Here is a 13237-nt window from a genome sequence, read left to right as displayed (position 1 = left end):
AAATGCTATGGTGAACAGTAGTGAGATTAGGGAAAGTGGCTATAATTGCCACCTTCTGGCAAATGTGCCAGAGGATGAAGGGCAGGAAGACAGTTTTGTGTCACTGAAATTAAAAAAACAAGTCTAACAAAGGTTTTACACCATCTTCCCGGCAAGTATAGTGACTGGCTAGTTAAGAGAGCTAAAAAACAGCGGATCTACGGAAACAGTAAAATGGCTGCATAGATACACACACATTTTATATGTCGTGAATGAGTTGGAGTCTTGCTCTTGGATTAAGAGAGAGTAAAGTTGGTCTGCCATGAAGGTAAACAGGGAGCCTACACAGTGGTAGTGGGATGCTAGAATTAATTTTCTCACTGTCTGTCATACTGTCTGAAATTCCACCATTAAGATTTCAGTGCTTTGAGCCTTGGGTAGTTTTGTAATCACACAAAACAGTTCTTCTTGCCCACTGCACAGTTAAAGCCAATTCACTGAGATAGCAGCGTTGCAGTAGAGAAACAGTTTACTAGTCACCAGACCAGCCAAGTGCAGGAATGGGAGATGTTGCTCAAATCCACCTCCTCTAAAGCTTGTAGGCTAGGGTTTAAAGGATAATTTGGCAGGCAGGGGGCTAGGAAATGGGTGCTGCTGATTGGTTGGGGATGAAATCATAGGAGGGTCCAAACTGTCTTCACGTGCTGAGTCAGTTTCTGGGTGGGAGTCAGTTCCTTGGTATGAACCACGGGTCTGGGTGGAGTCAGTTGGTAGTCAGAATGCAAAGGTCCAAAAATATCTTGCATCCAATCTTAGGTTTTGGCAATAATGATGTTATCTGTAAGAGCAAATAGGAAATCTACAAATCTTATGACCTCCAGAAGTTATCATTCAACTATGCCTACATTTTAACAAAATTCAGGCCCCTCCCATAATCCTAACCTTATGGCCTTTCACTAGTCTTACAAAGGCAGTCTTGGTCCCTGAGCAAGGAGGGGGTTCGTTCCAGGAAGGGACTATTGCTATTTTATTTTAAAGTAAACAAAGGCAGTTAGCTTGTGAGATAGAATTAGAACTCAGTCTCCTGCTATGAAGGTTAATTTTATGTGTCAACTTGACTCAAGCAAGATGGAATCAGGTTAGGTTTCTCTCACTGTTATAATCTGTGCAAAGGCAGTTTCAGTTTTTGGTCCTCAAGGTCACCTGTTTAATGCCAAACACTTCTATCTGGGGTGCATATTATGGAGGACTCTGGCAGCTATGGGAGAGTAAGATACTTCAGGAGTGAGATCAGGGGAGGCACTCAAGGGAAGGTGAGGATAAACGAAAGAGAGAGAAAATAAACACGGGATTGGAATGCTCCCATGATAAATTGTCAGTTGAGCTTTACTTGTTTTGTTGTTGAGAGAAGTTTTTCTTTAGAGATTAAATATTTCAAAATTTTCTACTGCAAACCAAAAAAAGCCACATATGACTCTTTAACAGTATCTCTAGATCAATAAGGCAATAAAGAAATTTCCAAGTAACATGTAAATAATAGAATGTCACTTTGTTTTTATAAAGGTATTTAAGCTTGATCTCCAATAACCTTATAAAACTCCAAGAAATCACCCTAGTTTCTCTGACCCTGCCTCTATCAGGAGCAGGATTTATCCTTGTATTTCTGTGTGGCTACACTGTACCCCTGAGAGTCCAGTGCTCCCCACACCCAGGAAACAGGTGTCTCTTCAGATGCATTAATGCCATCCCAAATTATAGGGCACACACTAGTTTCTGGTATTTAAATTGATCTGTCACATTCATTCATTTGTATGGTGGTTCCATTTCTCAATGGAACTCCTTCCCTCTAACCAGGATCCTTACGTGCCTTTCTCATTTGTCCTCTTTCCACTTTCCTCTGCACTACCTTCCTCCTCACTGATAATCCTCACTAAATTTACTTAGCCCTTTGAGCCAGTGTTGTAATACTTACAGCCATTAAGTGTTAGTGGCAAAGATAGAATTGTAACCCAGTCTCCTGCAATCAAGGTTAATTTTATGTGTCAACTTGACTAGGTTAAGGGATGCTAGATAGTTGGTAACATTATTTCTGGATATGTCTGTGTGGGTGTTTCTGGAAGAGATCAGCACTTGAATCAGTGGACTATGTAAAGAAGATCACCCTCACCAATGTGGACAGGCACCATCCAATCTGTTGAGGGCCCACATGGAACAAAAAGGCTGAGGAAAGGTGAATTCCCTTTCTCTCTTCTAGAGCTTGAGCATCCCTCTTCTCCTGTCCTCAGACATCAGGGCTTAAGGTTCTCAGGCCTTCAGACTCCAGAAATTAGACTGGTGGCCTCCCAAGTTGTGAAGCCTTAGAATTCAGACTGAGTTACCTCACTGGCTTCCCTGGGTCTCCAGCTTGCAGATAGCATGTTGTGGGACGTCTCAGCCTTCATCATCACATGGGTTAATTCCCGTAATAAATCTCTATCTGTCTATCTTTCTATCTATCTTTTTTTTTTTTTTTTTTTTTTCAAGACAGAGTCTTGCTCTGCCACCCAGGCTGGAGGTGCAGTGGCACGATCTCGGCTCACTGCAAGCTCCGCCTTCCGGGTTCCCGCCATTCTCCTGCCTCAGCCTGCCGAGTAGCTGGGACTACAGGCGCCCGCCACCACACCCAGCTAATTTATTTGTATTTTTAGTAGAAGTGGGGTTTCACCGTGTTAGCCAGGATGGTCTTGATCCGCTGACCTCGTGATCCGCCTGCCTCGGCCTCCCAAAGTGCTGGGATTACAGGCATGAGCCACTGCACCCAGTCATATCTATCTATCTGTCTGTCTGTCTATCTATCTCTCTGTGTCTATACATCTATTCATCCATCTTATTAATTCTGCTTCTTTTGTGATCCCTGACCTCCTGCCTCCCTCAGCCCAGGGCTGTTTTCTCTTATTTAGTCTGCAATTCTTATGCTCTGCCTGAGTTTATAAAAGCTGGATCGAGGAGTTATACTCTTTTAACTGTGTTTTATCATATGCTCAGGCCTCCCGCAAGCCACTTACCCTCAATTTATTCTCCATCTTGCTGCAAGAATGATCTTTCCACACATAAATTTGTCTGTATCAATACCCTGCTGGAAGCTGCTTCATGGATTCCTTTCCCATAGGATGAAGTCCTAGCTCAACAGCAAGTTATAAAAGGCTTTCCACATCCTAGCCCCAGCCCAAGTATATTGGTTATTGCTATGTTAACAAACTACCTTAAAAATCATGGCTTAAACAAACAACCATTAATTATTATAGCTCAAGTGTCTCTATGTCAGCTGGGGGCTCTAACCTGGGCTTGGCTGGACCACCTTAGCAGGGGCAACTCTGCTTCTCATGTTCCACATCCTTCTGGAAGGAGTGGACTAGCCCAGGCATGTCCTTTACCTGGCAATGGAAGAAACACAAGAGGGAAAAAGGATGTGTACAAATCCTCTGGAGACCTAGGTTTGGATCTGACACATTATCACTTCTGCCTTATTCTGTTGGTCAAAGCAAGTCCCATAGCCAAGCCCAGAGCCAGAGAAGGAGGGCTTAGTCAAATTCCATGGCAAAGGATATAGATTCAGAGAAGGATAAAGAATTGAAGCCATAAATGCAATTTGCCATATCAGCTCTGCAATCTTGTCTCCTAACATTTCCTACCTGGAAGATTATAGGACATATGTTCCTACTATAGTCATTTGCTTTTAGCCCCACAAATTACACTGTTATCATACTTTTCTCATCTGCATGCTTTTGTCCAGTGTTTTTGTTCCAATCTGATAGCTCCTTACACTTCTGTGTACACTGCACCCTAGACAATTAATACCGTCTTATTATTTATTTATTTATTTATTTATTTATTTATTTATTTTGAGACGGAGTCTCGCTCTGTCGCCCAGGCTGGAGTGCAGTGGCGCCATCTGGGCTCACTGCAAGCTCCACCTCCCAGGACTACAGGCGCCTGCCACCTCGCCCGGCTAGTTTTTTGTATTTTTTTTAGTAGAGATGGAGTTTCACCATGTTAGCCAGGATGGTCTCGATCTCCTGACCTCGTGATCCACCCGTCTAGGCCTCCTGAAGTGCTGGAATTACAGGCTTGAGCCACCGCGCCCGACCTATTTATTTATTTTTGAGACAGAGTCTTGCTCTGTCACCCAGGCTGGAGTGCAATGGCATGATCTCGGCTCACTGCAATCTCTGTCTCCTGGATTCAAGCAATTCTCCTGCCTCGGCCTCCTGAGTAGCTAGAATTACAGGCGCCCACCACCATGCCCAGCTAACTTTTGTATTTTCAGTAGAGATGGGGTTTCACCATGTTGACCAGGCTGGTCTTGAGCTCCTGACCTCAGGTGATCCACCCGCCTCAGCCTCCCAACATGCTGGGATTACAGGCATAAGCCACCATGCCCTGCTTACCTTCTTATTTTTTAAGACTCAAGTCAGAGTCATCTCCAGAAAAACCTCTGTGGAGTGCTAAAGTCAGTTTATATGGGCTTGGAAGAGCTAAGGGTTAGCATCTCTCCTCAACTGCTTGTTCAGTGATGACATATTGGAACACTGGAATCAGCACCCATGGGAATATTTACACCACAGAAATTGGCAACTACGAATCAGAGCTTTTTCTCTCTTTCTGAAGATTGTGCTGTTAAAGATTTAGCAGCAGAACACTGAAGCCTCTCTTAACACACTCACCTTTTCAGTCTGTCTTTCTGTTACCCTAAATACGTAGATTCCTTGTGTCATCCTAAATTTCTTCATGTCTTTCCCAACTAGATGGTAAGTCCCAGCAGTCAATTAATGTGTCTTATTGGTCTCAGGATCCCCAGCACTGAGCACGTCAGCACTCAGTGGATATTCAATAAATCTGCATAAAATGAAAGACATAAACGACCAGCTGTTATCTGGGCTGAGAAGATGGCCATGAGATATGAGGGTGTCACAAAAAGGTTTGCCTAGGAAAAACAAACAAAAAAAAGGAAACATATCTTTTTACCTCCAGCCTACCACGACTTGTTACATCAAATCTCTAGCAAGTCCCGGAGGGTAATATTCATCCTCTTGAAAGGGGACTGGTGAGTCCTTTAGTATCTGTTGCTACATTGGTGTGGAATCATTTCTTGAAAGATTCAGAAGGTATAACAGAGGGTTTCTTTACAGCATGGTTTGGGAGGTGCATTTTGAGGGAGCAGAGGCAGTGGTGTAGTCTGTTGCAACCAGCCTTCCCATACAGAGGAGACTGAGAGTGTAAAATTGGAATTGCAGGCTTCCACTGAAGTGACGCAAAAATGATGGACACCTCAGAAACGCTGCACTTAATACGGTGAGTCATGGGCACTTCTGCTCTGGACTAGACTGAATGAGAGACATTGAGTTAAAGGCACTTATTGTGGGAGGATAGATTCATAAGTAACCTTTTGGAAGTGCCTTGACCTATTTTTGCTTTTTAAGCTGCACACAGCCTAATTCTAATTTTGAAGAAGAGTTTCTAAAATTTCTACAGTGTAAGATTAATCCTCAGGGTCTGTGGCATTTTTATGACAGCTTTGACTTTTAAAGTGGCACCAAATTTCATTTGGAAAATGAGCCAACCAAGCATGTCTCTGATAACAAATTGAGCCTTGGTGCTGTTGTTCTGTCACTCCCACTTCTAAGGGAAATGCACATCAGTAATTTGAGATGTGCGAAGGCCTGGTGTCCGGAGCTAGCATGGGGTGAAGTGGGGGACTGTGGGGATGGTGGTGTCTACTGGAGGAAAAGCAGATTGCTTTTTTTTTTTTTTTTTTTTTGAGACGGAGTCTCGCTGTGTCACCCAGACTGGAGTGCAGCAGCGCGATCTCGGCTTACTGCAACCTCTGCCTCCCGGGTTCAAGCAATTCTCCTGCCTCAGCCTCCCAATTAGCTGGGATTACAGGCATGCGCCACCAAGCCCAGCTAACAGATTGTTTTACAGATCACATGACATCAGTAAATCAGGAGACTGATGTCTAAATACAGGCTGGTAAGTTTGGGGGACGGTGGAGATGTGCTAGTCACTAGGAGTGGAAGGAGCTCTGAGCATTGGCTACTTTTAGTGACTGAGCTTGTTAGAGAGGAGTCTTACACTTTAGAAATTGTGGTTAGAGGCTGAGAAGTCCAGAGTCAGCCTCCAAGTGTCACTGCCCCTAACCTGCTCATGGGCTTTGCCAGCAGTCTCTGGCTGTAATATATGGGATTGGTGATTGCACTGCCAAACTCTGGCAAAACACTCTTAGATCTTGCCATTTGCTTAGGAAAAGAGTCTTTTTTTTTTTTTTTTTTTGCAAAAATAGTTGATAATGTACATGTTCCCTCTCAATTATAGCTGATTTTTCTGTGTTTCTGTTTTAAAGTTGGGGTAGAATGAGGGTGGAAAATATAAATCTGTTGCATGAGGAAATGAGTGGGATCTTAAAGAAAGGCATGCATTCCTCTATCCAACAGGGCATTTTTTTAAAAAAAAAGTTAAGCACCTTGGTAACTAAAGCCTTTAAAATAGCTAAAAAGGTTATATATTGACTGAATTACTTTAAAGGCTTGGGTTTATTTCTGTGGGCCTGAATTAGTAAGAATTAGAGTATAGAAGTGAGGCTGATCTTTTAGAGTAATATACATCATAATTATAAGTAAATATGTAAAGGCTTAACAACAAGAACAATGACAAAAGACTCAGCAAATAGAAAGATGTTGGATTAATGAGAATAAATTGAACACATATATATAACTGTGCATCCTCCAAAAATCGTTATTAAATATATATTTAATTTATGATATTAAATACACAAGAAAAATAAACCAGCCTGGCCAACATGGCAAAACCCCGTCTCTACTAAAAACACAAAAATTAGCCAGGTGTGGGGGCACATGCCTGTGATCCCAGCTACTCAGGAGGCTGAGGCAGGAGAATCAATGGAACCCGGTGGGGTGGAGGTTGCGGTAAACCGATTGCACCACTACACTCCAGCCTGGATGACAGAGTGAGACCTTGTCTGAAAGAAAAAAAAAAAAAAAGAAGAAGAAGAAACCACAAGGACAATGCATATGGGAAAGGAGATGATTGTAGCAACGTGTTGAAGGCTTAAAAGCAGAAGGGCAGTTGTAAATATATTGGATATCTTTCGTACATCATTTCAATTTTTCCCAGCCTTGGACGGGACAAGACAGCTGAATGATATCCATCTGAGGCACTCTGAATGCACTACAGAGGCTCTCCAACACCTGGGGACAGAAAAGAAAGGCAGAAAGGAGTCTTCTGAGAAGCAAAAGGCTGGAAGTTGAACTGGAGAGCAAAGAGAGCTGTCCAGCAACCCAAAAGGTTGGCAGCCTGCTTTAAAGCACATATAAATCTCCCATAGCTAAAACATGAGGGCTGGGCAATAAAGCACAAAGAGATCTTTAGAGTCCAGTGCTCATATCCCAAGCCCAGTTGGAGGGAAAGTCCTAATCCCTTCCTCAAAATACTTGTAGCCAAGGTGAGTGAATCTAGCTAAAGCTGCAACCAAGTCCAACTACAGATTAAATTGACTCAGCCTGCTACACTCATGACCCAAAAGAGGTGTGCCCTTTTCTGGAGGTAAATATTAGCACTTAAAATTTTTTTTCCTTTTTTTTTTTTCATAGAGATGGGGTCTCACTATGTTGCCCAGGCTGGTCTTGAACGCCTAGGGTCAAATGATCCTCCCACCTCAGCCTCCCAAAGTGTTAGGATTATAGATGCAAGCTACCATGCCTGGCCGATGTTAGCACTTTTTAAGCTACTGTTCTTTAATATACAATTACTAGCATAAAATTAAAATTAAAGAGATATGTGAAGAAGCGAGAAGATATGACCTATGGTTAAGAGAGGTCAGTAGAAGCCAACCCAGAGATGATTTTAATGTTGGAATTATCAGATATGGACTTTAAAATAAGTAGAAAAAATATGTTAAAGTATCTAGTGAAAAACATGTGTGGATAGAGAAGGAGTATAAGCAGATAGCTAAAAGCTATTAAAAAGAACCAAATGAAAATCTTACAAATAAAAAAAATGATATTGGAAGCGAATAATTTATATAATGTGTTTAACAGCAAACTGGACACAGCAAAGGAAAAGAGGGTCAGCAGAAGCACAAGACCTGTAGAAATGCAAAACATACTGAATATTGCCAAGAGAAATAAAAAAGATCTAAATAATAAAGATTATACACATGCATGCACACACACACACACACACACAAAATTTTTTTTTTTTTTTTTTTTCAAGACTAAGTCTTGCTCTGTTGCCCAGGCTGGAGTGCAGTGGCGAGATCTGGGCTCACTGCAAGCTCCCCGTCCCGGGTTCGTGCCATTCTCCTGTCTCAACCTCCCGAGTAGCTGGGACTACAGACGCCTGCCACCATGCCCGACTAATTTTTTTTTTTTTTTTTTTTTTTTTTAGTAGAGACGAGGTTTCACCGCGTTACCCAGGATGGTCTCGATCTGCTGACCTTGTGATCCGCCCACCTCGACCTCCCAAAGTGCTGGGATTACAGGCGTGAGCCACTGTGCCCGACCACAAACTTTTTTAATGCATTATACAACTCAATATTGTTGAGATGTTCATTCTTCTTTACCTAATCTATAGATTAATGATAGATTCAGCACAAATCCAACAAATCCTCTAAGTCTCACCTCTTGTCCCAGCCATAACTGTAGAGGCCAGTTTTGAGCATGCTTCTAACACCTGCATAGAAGTCTAAACAGACAATGCCTCTCTTAGGCTTCTTTGATGTCAAGTGGTGGGATACCTGGAGGAACCTGGTTGACAACTCACATACAAGTGCCCCGAAGCTGTGGCCAACAATATAATGCATTCTTCTATCTCCTTTCTTGACTCACTCCCATTCCTAAGTCTCAGGATCATACCCACACGTACACATTTTGTGCATCAGCCTTTGTCTCAGGATCTGCTTTTGAGGAATCCAGACAAGACAATAACTGGTTCAGCAGACTTGAAAAAGTTGATTCTTATGCCAGCAGTGGAAAAATCCAAGAAGAAACTTGTAGCATGGAAATGCCAAAGGGCTCAGAAGTTAATGACACTGGGTACCTCTGGAAGTGGGGTGAAGAAAGGATAAAAACAGAAAGACTTAAAAAACACAGTTAGATTTGGAATCTCCTTACCAATTCCATTTATTAGAATGATAGCTTTAGTATCACCGTAGCAGAATTTTTGAGGTTTGTTCTCTCTAGTAAGAGGACTGAGGGCTATGAGACTTTAGGACAATTGAGGATAGAGACTTAGTGAAAATGTACATGCTGAATTTTAAAACTTCTCCTCTCCCTCTTCAGCCCTTTCACTTATTTTGTTTCTAGAATGCTGGCAGTCAGCTTTAGATCCTCTAGGCAAGAGATTAGAAGACTCTACGCTAAGAAATCCAACTAGCCAGCATGCGCAACTGATTTCCCCACACATGAAGTCCTGCAGCCCAGGTCTTAACCTGAATCAGGATGAGGGGGTGGTGGGTCGAGGTGGGGCTGTTGAAAGTGCTCCTGCTTGCCACATACCTGCACATCCCACCCGCTCAGCTCTCCCTTGCCCTTCACTCATGGAAGTCTTCAGGCAAGTTTTTCACTTACAAGGGACGGCCTATCTTCTACCGAGACTCTGTGGATGTGGTTGGAAGTCCAGAGATAGTTGTTCTTTTACATGGCTTTCCAACATCCAGCTATGATTGGTACAAGATTTGGGAAGGTCTGACCTTGAGGTTTCATTGAGTGATTGTCCTTGATTTATTAGGCTTTGGCTTCAGTGACAAACTGAGACCATATCACTCACTATTCCATATTTGAGTAGACCAGCATCCTGGAAGCACTTTTGTGGCATCTGTCTATCAAATGGAGGTATCTTTCCTGAGACTCACTGTCTACTCCTTCTCCAAAAGCTGCGCAAAAATGGAGTTGTGCTGTCACCCATCCTCACGCAGCTGATGAACTCCTTTGTATTCTCTCGAGGTTTCACGCCAGTCTTTGGGCCATATACTCAGCCGTCTGAGAGTTAGCTGTGGGACATGTGGGCCGGGGTCCGCAACAATGACAGGAATTCATCACCAACAGTGTCTTAGAGTACATCAATCAGAGGAAGCAGATTAGAAAGCGCTGGGTGGGAGCTCTTGCCTCTGAAAGTATCTCCATTCATTGTATCTATGGGTCATTGGATCCTGTAAATCCCTATCCAGAGTTTTTGGAGCTGTACAGGAAAATGCTTCTGCGGTCTACAGTGTCGATTCTGGATGACCGCATTAGCCACTATCCACAGCTAGAGGATCCCATGGGCTTCTTGAATGCATATATGGGCATCACCAACTCCTTCTGAGCTGGAAAGAGTGGCTTCCCTCTATTATTTCCCCTATTCCCTTATATGTTGTGTATTCCACTTAGGAAGAAACGCCCAAAAGACATCCTAGCCATCAAACACTATTCTCTCACAAAGTCCACTTAACTCAAATTGGTCAACAGTATGTAGGAAGAAGCCAGCATGAGCTCTAAGTAAGGCTGACATAATAGTCTGTCTCCCATTTTTTTGACATCTGATCAAATGTAAAGACTTGCCTTTGTTTTTGTGTTATTAGGAAATTCTGATGAGCACTACTACTCTCTGATGCAGAAAGACGTTCTTTTGCCTGGAAGGCTTTTTAACACTTTGGACTTTTCTGAAATATTTAGAAGTGCTAATTTCTGGTCCAGTCCCAATAGGAATTCTACAATGAGAAGTGGGCTTCTTTACCTATCCTTGAATGGCTTTTTAAAAGTTCTTTTAAAAGCAACACAGAGCTGAGTCTCCTTTGTCATACCTTTGGATGTAGTTTCATCAGCTGTTTTTAATTATAAACATTTTGTTAAAAGAGATATTGGTTTAAATAATGTAGTGTTCTAAGTATGATTTAGGACCATTATTTACCTACACATTACATATATTTTATAAGGATGCTAAACCAAAATATCCTTACTCTGTCAGAGTAGTGAACTTAATTAAACATGTTTCATTTCTGAATAAATTGAACTGAATCCAAACTATTTACAGAATTTCCTAAAATCACAGGACATTAAGGACCAATAGCACCTGTGCCAGAGATTTACTATTACTAGCTGGGAAGACCAATTCTAACAGCAAATAACAATCTGAGACTCCTCATACCTCAGTGCTTAGAAGCATGTCTCTCTTGAGCTACCATAGAAGGGAAGAGACTGTTTTGTAGTCCAAATCACACAGAATATACATCGATTCCTTTATGATGACTGCTTAACTTCCCATTGCCTGTGCCAGAGAGGCTTTCTCATGTAGCTGATTAATTCCTGTACTTTACAGATAGGAAAGTTCCAGAAACATTAAGAACACTGAAAGATCTATGAGCAAATGGTGCTGAATACTTTTTTTTTAAGCCACATTTTATTGTCTTAGTCAAAGCAGGATTATTAAGTGATTATTTAAAATTCATATTTTTAAAATAGCAACTTCAAGTATAACAACTTTGAAACTGGAATAAGTGTTTATTTTCTATCAATAAAAATGAATTGTGACCAAAAAAAAATCCAACTAGTCAAAGAGAAAAAAGTCCTAAAGATACTGGCATCGGGCCTGGTGCAGTGGCTCATACCTGTAATTCCAGCACGTTGGGAGGCTGAAGCGGGCAGATCACTTGAACATCCCAAAACCCTGTCTCTACTAAAAATACAAAAATTAGCCAGGCGTGGTAGCACACACCTATAATCCCAGCTACTTGGGAGGCTAAGGTAAGAGAATCGCTTGAACCCGGGAGACAGAGGTTGCAGTGAGCCGGGATCACACCACTGCACTCCAGCCTGAGTGATAGAGCAAGACTCTGTCAAAAAAAAAAAAGATACTGGCATCAAGGTTTTCCCACATGAATGACTCAGTCAGAATACCACAGTCAGCAGGTCTCATCCATTTAGACAAATTTTCCAATCATTTTTTTTAATCCCATTTTTAAATATGAATAAACAGCTATGAACTAGTAAACACCTAAGGAAGCCTATAACATGACAGAAATCAAAACAACTAATAGAAAACAACAAAACTTGGAAGAAGTAGAGACAAAGCAGGAAGATGAAACTTCAGAACTTCAGAAAGAAAAAAGAAACTATTATTAATAGCCTCTGAAATAAAAGGATTCATGAAATGAGAAGAGGTTTTGTGAAAAAAAAAAAAAAAAAGAACAAGGAACACTTGTCTTGGTTGTTTGTGCTGCTATAATGGAATAATGAGATTGAGTAATTTACTAAAGGATAGAAATATATTCTCTCATAGTTCTGGTGGCTGGGAAGTCCAAGCTAAAGGTGCTAACAGGCTTGGTGTCTTGGGAGGGCCTGGTCTCCAATTCCAAGATGGGGCCTTGGAGTCTTCATCCTCCAGAGGGGAAGAATGCTGTTCCTCAAATAGCAGAAGAGAGGTGACTCACTCTCAGAAGCTCTTTTTACTCTTTTTATAGAGTAATTAATCCATTCATGAGTGCTCTGCCCATTTGGCCCCATCTGCCAACACTGTTACATTGAGAATTAATTTTCAACATGAGTTTTGGAGGTGACAAAAACATTCCAATCATGACATAACTTTTGAAAATTAAAAGTATAGTGTATAAATAAAATTCAATAGAAAGCTCATAAGATAAAGTTGAGAAAATCTTTCTTAAAATAAAGCAAAAAAACCTTTAAAAATGAAGATGAAATAAATGAGAGAAAATACAAGATAATTATGTTACTTCTCCCTTATTAAATCCTACATTTGAATAATATGAATTCCAGAAAACAGTGGAGGACATGCAGTATATCATTGTGAAATTTCAGAACATAGGCTAAAGAAAAAAAATTTATAAGCTTTCAGAGAGGAGAGAGAGAAAAATAAAACAAGCCACATATGAAGAATCAAGGATCAGATTTCACACCACCACCAGATGCTAGAAAACAATCGAGCAATATCTTTTAAAATCCTGAGCAAATATATTTTCCCACTAGATTTCTATACCCAACTAAACTATCACTAAAGAAAGGCTCTAGACCAAAGAAAATTTGGGCTTTCAGGAGCTCACAAAAATTACATCTCATGTACCTTTTCTCAGGAAGCTAGCTAGTAGATAATGTGCTGCACAAAAATAAAAGCATAAAGACGTTGGATCCAAGAAGAAAGAAGTCAAAGAAATTCTTAACACTTTGGTGAAATGAATTCCCAGGAATAGAGTGTGAAGTAGGCCTAGAGT

General features: G+C 41.3%; 1 pseudogene; it reads left to right on the top strand.

Annotated features, from left to right (window-relative positions):
* The first annotated feature begins 8441 nt into the window (after positions 1-8441).
* On the top strand, positions 8442-11651 carry LOC110743690 (annotated as a pseudogene).
* The last annotated feature ends 1586 nt before the right edge of the window (positions 11652-13237 follow it).

The sequence above is a fragment of the Papio anubis genome, unplaced genomic scaffold (genome assembly GCF_008728515.1).
Source record: "Papio anubis isolate 15944 unplaced genomic scaffold, Panubis1.0 scaffold255, whole genome shotgun sequence".
Classification (NCBI taxonomy): Eukaryota; Metazoa; Chordata; class Mammalia; order Primates; family Cercopithecidae; genus Papio; species Papio anubis.
The sequence above is the reverse complement of the archived record's forward strand: the minus strand, read 5'-3'. Positions and strand labels throughout refer to the sequence as shown.